Below are 13,971 nucleotides of genomic sequence, written 5' to 3' on the forward strand. Positions count from 1 at the left end.
ATGTCGCACGTCATAGGGGTTGAAAACGACGAGCACCCCATACGTTTATCCTCCCCCTCTGGTATTATTTGTTAGCAATTTTCCGAGCTGTCGGATAACGTGCGTTCGCTTAAAGTTGTCTCCTCTCACGAACAACGACGAGGACGAGGACGAGGACGAGGACGAGGACGACGACGACAAGGACGACAACGTCGACGTCGTACCATTCCTGTTTCTCTTCTCTTCCGATTCGATGTTCCATGATCCCGTCATCGTTATTGCGGTCATTGTCATTCTAATGCAAGGATTCGAATAATGGACGAACGCGCGAAACGTACGCGTGCCGGCAAAATATATAATTCACTTTTTCCTCATATTTTCATTCACCTCCCCTACCTTTTCCTTCTTTTCTTCTATTCTTTTATCTTTTTTTTTTTTTTTTTTGTGTTTCCATCCACCTACGTACACGTTCTTTTAACAGTCATTTCCTTTCCTAATGTATCTATTGTTGGATTATGCTAATAATTATATTACTTTATATGTATATTAATTATATCAAAAATATATTTATATATAAATTATTACATAATTTATTTATTTATTATTATTATATTAATATATAATAATATATATATTATATATTAATCATTTTCATTCACTTTTCATCTGTGTATCATCATCCACCCCTTCCCCAAATTTATCCAAATTTCAAGTACAGTGAAAAATAAAACCAAATTTTCAAATTTTAGGAAAAGAAAAGTTCTATACTACAGGATAAAAAAAAACGAAAGAAGAGAGAGAGAGAGAGAGAGAGAGAGAAAAGAAGACATGGTATCGGTTCGTTGATCCACCCCCTGTTGACTGCTGCTTCGAATTAGGGGAGAATCAACGGGAAGAGTCGTGTTTATTGACACAGGAAGTGATTGCTGCGTTCTCGTGGAGGAGGGAAAACGAATCGGTGCTCTGAGGATGGAAGGGTGAAAGAGAAAGAGAGAAAGAGAGACAGGGAGAGAGAGAGAGAGAGAGAGAGAGAGAGTGGGGTTCAGACCACATCGGAAGGTTCGAACGTGGGTCGACGTATTTGCACCGTAATCCCATGATAAATTGCCAAAAGGCCGTGTCGGCACGAGAACGGGAGGAGAGATAAGCTCTATTAATTTTGCGTTATAAACTCGACTATCACCGGCGCCGTTTGTACCCACTCCATTTTCTCTATCTATCTCCTTTCTTTTTATATATATATGTATATGTATATGTATATGTATATGTATGTGTAAATAAACTCAATCGAACTTAGGTTATGGAGACGTAAAAGTTTTCGCATATTTATTACTCTGTCCTCGTTACTCTGATATATTATATCTATCCAACCCCGTTTATACTTGCATTCTATCTCTTTTTCTTCTTCTTCTTCTTCCTCCTCATCTTCTTCTCCTCTCTTTTTTTCTCTCTCACTCTTGAAATCATAGAATAAAGCCTTTTACGGTTGGTCGTTAAAATTTTCTACGTTCACGTTAGGAGGGGTTCATCTTTTTTCGTTCGTTGTTATCAAACATTCGGAAACTCTTGTTTTTTTTTTTTATCTTATTTGACACACTACTCTTCTATCTCACTCTTTCATATTATTTTGTATCTCTAGTAATATAAATTTTACTAGTTGTCACATCTAGTGTTACCAAATTGAAGAAAAACACTATGTAAATGACATGGGTTTGTTTATACACATATAATTAATCTAATTCGAACGTTTTGTCGTTGGTTTGTTGGTATGTTTAGATAATAGTTGAAGATAATTCACCGATGATCTCACAACTTGCCTTGGATGATCTATCGAGGACCTAAAGATCACTGGCCATCTTCTTCTTCTTCTTCTTCTCATCTCTTTCTTTTATTTTCTTTGGATAGTTCAACTAACCATTCTATCTTTCCTTTTCGTGAGGGACAACAAACAACACCCTTTGCTTTTCGGGTCTGATGTATCGAAGCAATTCCGATCTCAACTCTGATGATGTCGAGGCACCCAGTACGTCTCTTATCTCTTCTTAATGTCGATTAATTTATCAAGCTTGTTCTACAAGAGATAAGAAGAACGGGGAACCTTCTTTCTTTCTTTCTTTCTTTCTTTCTTCCTTCCTTCCTAAGAAATCGTTTCGTTTATTTTTCATCTCTGTCTCAATCTTTCTTTCTTTCTTTCTTTTATTTCTTTCTACATGTCAAAACACGTGTCGAAATAACATTTGTTTTTTTTTTTACTCTTTTTTTCTTCTTCAGAGAAACAAAATTATAAAAAAAAAAAAAAAACATAAATTAAGAAAAATATTCTGTTTTTCTTTTCTTTTCTTTTCACTTTTACAATCTGTCGTATACTTTGCATTTTGATCGAAGGACCTAACAGATCTCGATGGAAGCAAGCCAAACAGTCGAACATTTGTCATTCGCACCAGGAATGATCAACGATATGCCAGAACTCCCACAATGAATCCTCTTCCTCTCGCGAGAACAAGAGAAAAAATAAGAAGAAGAAGAAAAGGAGAAGGAGGATCCTACCCTGTGGAAGATAGGTCCATTTTGCAAAACTAATGTCTACTTTTAAAGTTTACATTGATATTTAAACGATAACACAACATTTATCTTACAATTTGAATAACACTTTTATACAATTTGATCCTTGTTATCTTTTCACCCCCCTTTTTCTTTTTTTTTTTTTTAATAAATTGTTGAATACAATTTATTTTTAAAAAATCTTACAAGTATAAATCTTTGTAACTTTAAAGAAGTAGCTTATGTTAGTTTAGAAAGAAATTATTCAATAATTGTTTTTCTTCTATTTGAGAAACTTTATAAAAAAAAAAAAAAAACTTGTATAAGAATTATAAACTTTGATATTCAACAAAAAAAAAAACAAAAGAAAAATGTTTCGAAGTAAACGACAATCGCGTGTAGCAAAGCGAGTGAGCTTCTCGTGTCTTATATGTTAATTATTAATTCCACATCTACTATTATACACTCCCGGTATATAAATAATAAAAATAAAAAAAAAAAAAAAAGAAGAAAAAAGAAGAAGTTTATAGATCTCCCTCGAGTATCACTCCTTTCAACTTATCCACAACTAACCCTTTCTTCGATGTGGATAATAACACGAGACAACCCTTTTTTTTTTTTTATTTCTACGATAAAAATGCGAAGAAAATGTAAAATATCGAACAAACTTCATCTACCCTTATCTTCTTTCTATTTCTCTCTACGTATACATACGTACAAATATTTATTAAAATAATTATTATAAAAAAAAAAAAACAAACAAACAAAGAATGATACTAAATTATCTTTTATCCTCTCTGTCGAACAAAAAAAAAAATATAAAAAATAAAATCGAATATAAATAAAAATTCATCCCTTTTTTAACGATTAAATGCATTCAACGATCCACACGATCAAACGAAAATTAAACGAATCAATGAATTGTATAGAGAGAGAGAGAGAGAGAGAAGGGGGTAGTAGTGGTAAAAAAAAAGAAAAACAGTAAAAAAAAAAAAAACAAAGAAAGACAGAAATAAAAGAAGAAAAAAAAGGATCATAAAATCTATGAACATAAATATGTATCCTACGTATTTGCTCGAACGTTGTTAAGGGGTGGTTTGAAAGTGGTGCTGGCTGTTGCTGGCGATGGGTGTTAGTGGTTGGGGGGGTTGACTTTACCCTCGACGTACGCGTGCTCTCGCGTCTCTACACGAGGCAGAGATCTGTCAGTAGAGCATAAATCAATGAGTTTCGCTTCTGCATGCCTTGCTCTGTACTCTCACCAATCTATCTGTAAAATGTACGTGTTAGTTTATGTATATACATGTGTATGTGTTTTGCGAGAAATAGAGAGAGAGAGAGAGAGAGAGAGATAGAGAGAACGCGTTACGTTTCCACGGACAGATAGAGCTGATGCTTTATTATGCCGGACACAATTGCGTGTTGCCTAAGCCACGTGACCGGCAACTTCCGGCCGACGTTTGGGTTCCGCTTCGTGATGTCCTCGCACGATCTTCTGCTTCCTCGATTCACTCATCCCCCACCACGTCTTTTTCCCTTTCTATTACTCTCTCTCTCTATCTCTTTCTATCTTTTTCTATTTTTCTATGTCATACGATTTTCGTTTATCCCAAACACCACCATCCCTTCTTCCTCCCTATCTTGTCATACTAACTTTAACTATTTTTTATATTCACATCTCAAGAACATTTTATAAGTTTTCCCTTTTTCGTATTTTCTTTTCGTTCCCTTCCTATTTGAAAGATGATAAAATTTACTTACAATCTTTTTATTTCTATTTCTATTTTTTTTATTTTTTTTTATTTTGTTCATTGAACTTTGTAACAATATGAATATTGAATTATTTAGAATATTCCTTGTACGATATTCTGTAGTGTTTAAAATTAATGCAATAGTTTGTTATTGATTTACTACTTTAATTAATTATTCGTAACATAGCTAATATTGTTCTCTCTATCTCTATCTCTATCTTTCTCTCTCTCTCTCTTTCTGCATACAGGTTTGTTCTCATTACACGGGAACGAGAGAGAGATATGGTTAAGAGCCATTGTCATAACGGATCCGGATGAAGCTCTCCGTGCTCTGTAGTTCTGAATGCGTCTCACCGACTTTGATGACTCGTTGCTAGTGAGAATTCATCGAACGATAGCGTCTGCACTATCATAATCATCAGTTGGATATCTCATTAATACGATGATCTCGAATAGTTTAATAAAACAAGATAAATTCGTTATTTTTATAACAATTTATTATGATAATAAATACTTGTAAATAATATACTTAATGAAATAAATAATACTTAATATAAATTACATACATATGCACGATCTTTAGTATTTTTCTTTTTTCATAAATGAGAATAAAACTACTTTGTCGAATAAAAACTTAAAAGCAAACGAAAAAAAAACAGAGCATAGAAAAATAAGTAATCCACACCCTAATAACAATAATAATAATAATAATAATAATAATAATAATAATAATAATAGAGAGATCACACGAAGGGATAGAAACATTCGCATAGTCCTCGTGTTTTACTATAACACGAGTACCAACCAACCAACCAACCAGTAGTAGTATAGTACCAGTTTAGTATGAGGTTTTCTCTATCCAAATCCATCGTACAGGATCACCGTGGCGAATTTCAGAGTTTATCGTGGGGGTGTGTAGCCACTGTGACCACTAAAACCGGCCGACCAATTCGAGGGTAGTAGAAGAGGGGAAGAGAGAGAGAGACATAGCAGAAGGGGGATGACGATGATACGAAAACGACAACGACGACTACGACGACTTCGTGCATTGGAGACGAGTAAAAAGGGATTTGGCTGTTGCGTCATGGGAATCATAAAATCGGTGGAACGACCCTTATAAATAATGAATACTCTTTGGTGAGCAGAGACGTTGCACGGTAATTAAGCGTTTACCTTTGACCCGTCGACCGAAACGAAAGTCCCACCACCAGCACTGACTGGCACCCACCCACACCCACCCAACCAACCAACCACTAGTACCACTTCCAATCGTTCCATGAAAATCGAGATTAAATCGCGACTATTTAAGGGCCGGTCACCTTTTTTTTCATTTTTTTCTCTCTCTCTTTTTCTCTTGACTCTACCACGATCACGTCAGGTAGATATCATAAATCGTTTCGGCCAATTAATTTCGCATCTCATAGAAATTTCGACGAGGTATGCTATATATATATATATATATATATATACTTGTATATATGCATATGTATTATACATATGTATTTACATATATATATTTATATATATATATATAGGTACGGTAACTCGAGAACCAGCGAGCAGCACGCTCTTGTTTGCTGATACGATCTCTCTCGGGGCTTAATTGACGATGATCGTTTGCGTTTTCGCGCTTCGTAGACGTTAATGGAGTTATGGTGAGGATCGGTTCGCTTGGGAGAAATATAAAAGAGAGTTCTATATATAATCAAATTATTTGTATCCAATAGATTCTCTAAATTCAATTTATTTTCTATACGATTAGAATATATATTTAATATATACGATTATCCAATAACAAATATAATTTTCATATTTTTCAATTTATTCATTTATTAAAAAGAAAAACTAAAAACATTTCTTTCTTCTCTCTCTCTCTCTCTCTCTCTCTCTCTCTCTATTGCATGCTTGAGAGTAAATCATAATAAAATATAAGAAAATTTCGAAGAAGAAATATCTCCAAGTGTTTTTCTCCGAAGTGCGAGAAAGAAGAGACTTCGCAAAGTACCAATGAGAAAAAGATAAAGAGAGTGAGAGAGGGAGAGAGAGAGAGAGAGAGAGAAAGAGAGAGAGAGTATTCTCGAAGATATTCTCGGGGTAATTTTCAAGTAAGTCTCTTTCGCATCCCGCGGTGGCTGACTCTGGCACGGTGGTCCAGGTCAACAAATCATAATCGTGCCTACGACCGAGTAACGAGGAAACCCTGAAGATGCTTGCTGAACGTTGCTTTGGCGCTCTTTTGAACACGCCAACCAACTACGAGAAAAAGAAATAAGAAAGAGAGAAGAAGAAGAAGAAGAAGAAGAAGAAGTCTTGGTTAAGTCTTAAAGTGAAGATGGAGGGGATAGAAGAAAAGAAAGGAAAGAAAGATGCTCATGAGCGAGAACAAGAGCAAGAACAAGAGAAGCAGGTAGGTCTTAGCGGGTAACGTGGCGCACGGAGCGTTCTGGACCCACACCAACGACAAGGTGGTCCCACGAGAACTGGGCCTCCTCTCAGACTCTTGCACGAATATCCTCGATTTATGATCCAATAATTAAAATCTCCGATCCTAGCTATCCGATAAAGCTACATCGAGTTGCATCATCAAGATGGTATACTAACGTGGTCTAACAATTATAACATTAAGTTTCATCAATTTTTGAAAATATATTTCTGTCAAATTTTCAACTAGAAAATTATGGAACTTATGGTAAGTTCAAATAAGAGATACCAGTTAAAAATACGTTAACATTTATACAATCAAATGGTTAAAACTATAATCGTAAAGTAGATTAAATTGCTAATCCGGAACAACTGTAGTATATTCTTTTGATGTTCAACCCGCTAAATCTAACGTGAGAAAAGAGATAGATATTTAGATGGGTCCTGGCTGATGCGGACAGCTGGCCCACGAAGAAACCAGGAGGAACGGACTCATTAGGCATGCATGCGCCTAAAACCAATTCTAGTTCTCCATTCTCTTTCTCTCTTGCAAGGCCTAACGAGACGTCTATATTATTAAGGTTGGCCTGAGAGATCCGCGGGATCCCGTTCGAAAACCCAATAGGGAGGCTTACGTCGGATATTAACCACGTTAGAGAAAGAAAGAAAGATAGAATGGGTAGTCCTCTCACGATGGAGGAAGAGAAGAAGAGTGGTCTGAAGATAAAGAAGGAGGAGGAGCAGGAGGAGGTGGTGGTGCAGAAAGAGGAGGAAGAGGAGGAGGAGGAGGAGGAGGAGGGAAGCACTCAGAGCCGTGGACCACCGTGGAAGAAGGGAGTACACCGAGAAGTGGCCGGCAGCCTCCACCTCATCCTCCTCTATCTTTTCTATCTTTCTTTCTCTCCTCATTCGTTCCTTCTCCTCCATAAAATTTTCTTGCCTTCACAAGCCAACTGCCAATAACCACAAACACGTAATTTCCTACAGCGCCTACCATACGCATTACGTCGGCTTTTTTGCCCGCCTAACTCTCTAACCAGGTGGAATTTATTGCCGGGAAATGTCAGTTCGTGGTGGCTATCTGAACGTTGAACACCCGCAAGCCTGCTGCTGAAGGACTATGCTACTCCTGCGCTAGGTCTTCTTTATTACGTTGCCTTTTACATTTTTCTTCCCTCTTTTTGCCTTTTCCTTATTACGAGAAATGAACAAAAAAAAAAAAATAATCATTCTTCGTAGGGATATTTATTGTTAATACGATAGCATCGAATGAAACATCTAGTATTATATTTTCGATATGATATACGTTAGAGAAATGAAATGAAACAATGAAGGAATAATAAAATGGAATATGTTTCGGTTTATTTATAAAAAGCAAACTAATCAGGCACTGCGATGAGAGTTTTAATCCAAAAAAAAAAAAAAAAAAATAAACGTCTAAAAATGGATATCCACTCGTGAGATAAATTATCTTACCATCCTTCCATCATTCCGGTTCTCATAAAAAGTAAGCGGATTCTTACCAGAAATGGAAAGTGTTCGGTAGGCATTCGAACGAAGGGATAATAAGATGTCCGTAGCACCGGCTGTCGATTATGGCATTTTGCCGTGTACTATACCTAGAGGACTACCAGTCAAAGCCGACTCTAATCCGCTAGATCGAGCTAGATCGAGTTTCCGCTATGAGAGAGAAAAACAGGTTTTAATCGAGGAAGATAGAGAAGCAAAGTAGTCGGGTTCCCCGCAACTTCTGAACGTAGCCTACAGTTGCACCTGCATGGCAGGTGCGCTCGACCTGCTTCGAACTACTCGTTCTGCGACGATTATGAACTATCTAATTGCTAATCCCAACGGCTAATCGGTTAGAGGGTTCTATCTTCGATCTATCTCAAATAGTTATCGAATTGCCATTGAATTTACTAATCAAAGACCTCCAATTGTAACAGTTGTTGTCCGTTATTGAAAACAACATCGTTGTTAGATTTATCAACTGTGTGGATTACTCTTAACGGATAAGAGATTACGTAATTGAAAGGATTTTCCATAAACAGTATTAGACTTAGATAGGTTCTGGTACACAATATATTGTGTAAAAAGTTTTTCAAATCATCCCTCTTAAGGTGATGAATTAAGTATAAAGATTGACCGATCAAATGGGATGAGAAGAAGAAGAAGAAGAAGAAGAAGAAGAAGAAGAAGAAGTAGAAGAAGAAGAAGAAGAAAAATGAGAAGAAGGAGAAGAAGAAGAAGAAGAAGATGAGGAGACAGGCAGGCCGACAGGTTGGACAAAAAGTTGGATGAAGTTTATGTCTCTCCCGTGGAGCGACGACGTGTCGACTTGGTACGGTGCCTTTCGCTTAGTAATTAAAAGAAGCGATTATGGTGACTGAGAAAGAAATGTCCAGAAGAGGATCGGACATCTTCTCTTGGAAGATTCGGTCTCGATCGTTGAAGTATTTCGTTAAACGAAATAAAACATAACTATATTATTATTATTATTATTATTTCAGGTTTAAATAAAGGTAATTAAATTTTCTTCCCGCTTATTTTACTTTCCCATTAGTAATAGGTTCGCTAGTTAGTTAGTTAGTTAGTTTACGGTGAATCGGTGGATGGTGTATTAAGGTGTATTGTAGATTCTGACAATAGTTTAACCGCCATGGATGGCACGGGGATTGTCCCCGTGGCCACTGTCTTATGTTTTAATTGTTCTCCGTCGGCGCGTAAATCCTAATTAAGACTGAATTATTCTACCGTTGCGGCATGGTGTGTCTGCGTAAGAAAGTCTTGCGGAAGATTCGATCGTGAGAAGGTAAATTCCTTTCGATTCCAAAGGATGATTCTCCTTCTGAGTATTATTGCCCACCACAGAAACCTCCAACGAGATTTCTTCTCTCTTTCTCTCCTATCTATATTCTCCTTTTAATCCTTTCCTATTCGTTTCTTCTACATCCAAGTAATAACTTTGAAACATTGATGTTTCCCCGCTATTATCGAAACTTAAATTAACGTGAAGTTTTTTTCCATGCGATAAGTCCAATTGAAAATAAAATGGGAAACCAATTTTTTGTTTTGTGGTATATTAACCATTTAGGCATTCAGTGCTACTATATTCGGTGCGTCGCTGATATAACATCTATTTAAAATATATTATACACCTAATTTTATTATTAATTATTAATGTAAATTGTCAAAGTTAAAGAGTATGAAGAATTATAATTAAATCCTTATCAGTCGTCAAGTTTTTATATCGATGATTTTCACTGAATAAGTCATAAGTGATTTCGGTAACTCGTACGATGCAGTAATTAGTGTATACCAACATGATATAAATGAAGATCTCAATAGATAATAAATACATTATTTTGCAACTAGGTGAAATGTGTTTTGGGGCAACCTGTATATCAGAATATCGTTGAATTTTCGCGAACATTCTCGAAAATGTTGGCAAAGTTCTCTCGCTTTTTAAAGGAGGGAAGATAAACTACGTTAAAGGAGAAAGAATAAATAAGAAAAAGAAAAAGAAAAAAAGGACAAAAAAAGGAAAAGGAAAAGGAAGAAGAAGAAGAAGAAGAAGAAGCTTTTGGAGGATATTCCAGCTGTGGGTCTTGGATATCGCTTAGCCAAGGCGCCTTTAACAAGGATACCATTTAAGCTCGCTCGAGATCAGGATGACTCTGCATTATCGCTGATTTCAAAACAGCCACGGGATTTCCATGTCCGGGCTTGGAAGCAACCACCACCACCACCACCACCACCATTACAGCATCAGCATCAGCATCAACGATGGAGAGACCCCACAGCTCGACTTTAGCATAGATTAAACTCTCGCGCACGTTTCGATCGTGACCCAAATAAAAGAAAAAAGAACTTAACTTTAAAAGAGAGAAAGAGAGAGAGAGGAAAAGATTGGCTTAAGATAAAAATCGAAGCGATCTTATTCTTCAGATCTTTACGAGCTGAATGTTACAGAAAGAGCACCGGAAAATGGCTATGAACAGCTGAATTCGACGGTAAAAGGATTTCGTCTTGACTTCGCGAATTCTTACAAGATTTTTTTACTTCCCCACTCTGTGAAAAAAAAAGCACATCATCTTTTTCACATAACTAGTTATTTATTTCTTCACTTCTTTATCGTAATTATATAAACTTTCACTTGAAAAATTGCATACCTTTCCTTTTGTTTCTTTTTTTCTTTTTTTCTAATGAAACATGTTGAAATAAAAATGTCTAACTTTTTTTGTATAACGAGTGTACTTTCTTGTTTATTTTTAATATCATTAAGTGTTTGTAAAATGTAGGTTTTATTTTTTTTTATTTTTATTTTTGTTGTTGTAATATTTAGATAATATTTTTCATTTGTTGAACTGCGGGACAACGCAAAAAGTGGAAGCTTTATCGCGGCGGAACTGATAACACTATTTCAAAATTCACAGCCAATTCCAATTCCGAATCTCCATTGTTCGCGAATGGAAAACGTTGAAGTGGCTTCACCGACGCGCAGTTGGCAGTGAATTTTGGAGGTCGGCCAACATCGTCGAGAGAATTTACGTCTATTTAATTTTATGGCATTTGACTGTCGCGGGTTAAGAGAAAGAGAGTGGAAGAGAAAACGTGGAAAGAGGGTAAAGAAGGAAGAGAGACATTTGCCCACAGTTCGAGATTTGTTTTTCCGACTTACCACTTTGCTACGAAAACGAACAAACTTTCATCCTCGAAATCCCCTAACTACGGATACCGAATTAAGCCAAAAAAAAAAAAAGAAAAGAAAGAAAAAAACTATACCGACATTTTATATAACATATCTTCCATTTTTTTTTGTAATTTATAAAATATCTCTCAAAAACTATTAGAAAAAAGTTTGACGTTGAATAAATCAAATGATCGATATTGAAATGACTTGTTTTTTTTTTTTTTAAATTTATCAATGAATTAATGAATAAATAGATAAACATATGAAAAATATTAATGCATCCTTGGAAAATGATCAAAGGACTGACTAATAAGATCTTTCTAATTAAAAAAAAAAGAATCCGATTAATATAAAACCGTGGTCATTGAAAAATAAATAAATTCAGTTTCGAGATAAACATTAAGAGACATCAAAGCTAATTGCAGTTAAATTCTCTCGTGCAAACTTTTTATATTAATATTCTTTTTTTGTTTTTTTTTTCTATATTTGCAGTCGTCCTTATCGTAATGCAAGTTCAACAAAACAAGAAGCAGAATAAGCAGAAGCAAAAGCAGAAGCAAAATATGAAGGAAACGAAAGAGGATAAGATGATAGAAGAAGAAGAAGAAGAAGACGAAGAAGAAGAAGATGAAGAAGAAGAAGATGAAGAAGAAGAAGGAAAAGGAAAAGGATGCTGGAGATCCTTTCGTTTGAGCTATCACCTCGAGATCGTTCGTGGTATGCGCTACCTAAAAGCACGTTCTTAATTCATGGCGATCGCTCAACGTTGCAACGCGCCGTCGAAATAATAAATATTACGCCTTACTGCGAGTAGCAACAACGTGTATTATTCCCTTTCCTTCTCTTTCTCTCTCTCTCTCTCTCTCTCTTTCTCTTTCTCTTTCTCTTTCTCTTTCTCGTTCATTCTGTTAGAAGATGCCAGGAGCAGAGCGGTAAGTTAACGACTCGACGTGGCGTATTAAACTCCTGGCCACTGGCTTTTTGGCTCTCCTTGCAGGAGTCAAAGAAAGAGAGAAGAAACGGGCTCCCCTTTGAAAGCACGCCGATTATTTATTGCGTATGGAATTGGACGTTTAAGTTGGACCACTCTCTCTTACTCTCTCTCACTCACTCTCTCTTACTCTCTCTCACTCACTCTCTCTCTCTTTTTCTATCTTTCTTTCTTTCTCTTGAGATTTACGAATGTTTTCATGAATTTCTTATCATTTACATTTAAAAATAATACGGATAATGAATCAAAACGAATTAAATTCATGATCTCATGAATAAAATAATCGAATTTTGTACGATCAATTGCTTTTTTTTTCTTTTTCTTCTTTTTTTATTTCATCTCCATTCATGATAAATACAAAATTGATTTTACGCTAATCAAAATGAAACATCATTTTATTTCTTTTTAAATATTCCTTTTCTGTGTATACATTGAAATAATATAATATTACTAGGGTGTTCTGGTCACGCGTTGCTAAAATGTTGATTTAATATAATTCTAAACTATATTGGATTATTCGGAAAGTAATTTTATTTTTGTGTGTGTGTGTGTGTGTGAAAATGAAGACAATTTTCGTTTCGTAGTTAAAACCTAGGCCCCTTTCGAGTGAGTATAAACATTTGAATTTGATAAATTTAACTTGTCACCGATCTCACGTGTTGTCATTGTCCATTTTGCATCAATTCATATATTTATTGTGTCAGGAAAAAATGAAATTACTTTCCGAACAATTCACTATTTAGTTAATTATAACAACACATAAAATAATACTGCTCTCACCACCTCTTATTTTATTACTATTTAAATTATGTCTCTTGAATGAAAAGTATCAATAATAATAATAATAATAATAATAATCGAATTTCCGAGTTAAAAATTCACAAATCCTGTTGTCACGATCGTTCCTTTCTTTCTCTTCCATCTCCGATCATTTCTCCTTTATCTTTTCTACTGCGTTGAAGGAATAAACGAATGAACGAATGAACGAATGAACGAACGAACGAACGAACGAACGATTGGAAGAACCCTGACGTCTTTCTCCGCGAAGGGTGTAATAAAAAGAAACCACCCACTGTGTGCTCGACACGAAACGTACAGACGTATATATACATATACACACACACATACACAGAAAGAAAGAAACATATACGAATCACTATACTCATGAGTTAACCACAAGCGAGGATATCATTGCGGATTGGCAAAGGCTGCTGTTGCTGCTGCTGCTGCTGCTTCTGCTGCTTTGGCCACTACCCCCGAACAAGTAACGAAATTAAATTCAAATATAATCAAATAAAATTTAAATTTTAAATCTCGCGTTTCTCTCTTTCCCTCTCCACGTCATGGTGGTTATGTACACGCAACTAAAGTGTATATATTCTGTCTGTGTGTGTGTGTGTGTGTATAAACATACACACGTTGCGTGTGTCTCCCTCTCTCTCTTGACGAAATTTACTGTCTGTTGTCATCTCTCTCTTTCTCTCTCTCTTTCTTTCTTTTACTTATATTCATTTTCTACTTCTCTTTCTCTTTTACACGCACGATGGGTATAGTTTGAGCAACCCCTTCACCTTCACCATGAGCCGAGATTTAAC

The 13,971-nt window shown here is 35.7% G+C and overlaps 1 long non-coding RNA gene across 2 annotated transcripts in view; it reads left to right on the top strand.

Moving 5' to 3' along the window:
* Window positions 1-12,685, top strand: part of LOC149033376 (uncharacterized) — a 52,072-nt gene extending 39,387 nt beyond the window's left edge. Inside the window, exon 4 of one of the 2 annotated variants that reach the window (XR_016179017.1) lies at window positions 11,878-12,685. This is a non-coding gene — a long non-coding RNA (uncharacterized LOC149033376). Of the gene's footprint in view, window positions 1-728; window positions 1,294-11,877 lie in introns of those variants that run through there. The other variant, XR_016179018.1, reaches the window with a different exon arrangement.
* Window positions 12,686-13,971: the final 1,286 nt, after the last annotated feature.

The sequence above is a fragment of the Polistes dominula genome, unplaced genomic scaffold (genome assembly GCF_049000335.1).
Source record: "Polistes dominula isolate Pdom_NZ unplaced genomic scaffold, Pdom_raw_medaka contig_27, whole genome shotgun sequence".
Taxonomy (NCBI): Eukaryota; Metazoa; Arthropoda; class Insecta; order Hymenoptera; family Vespidae; genus Polistes; species Polistes dominula.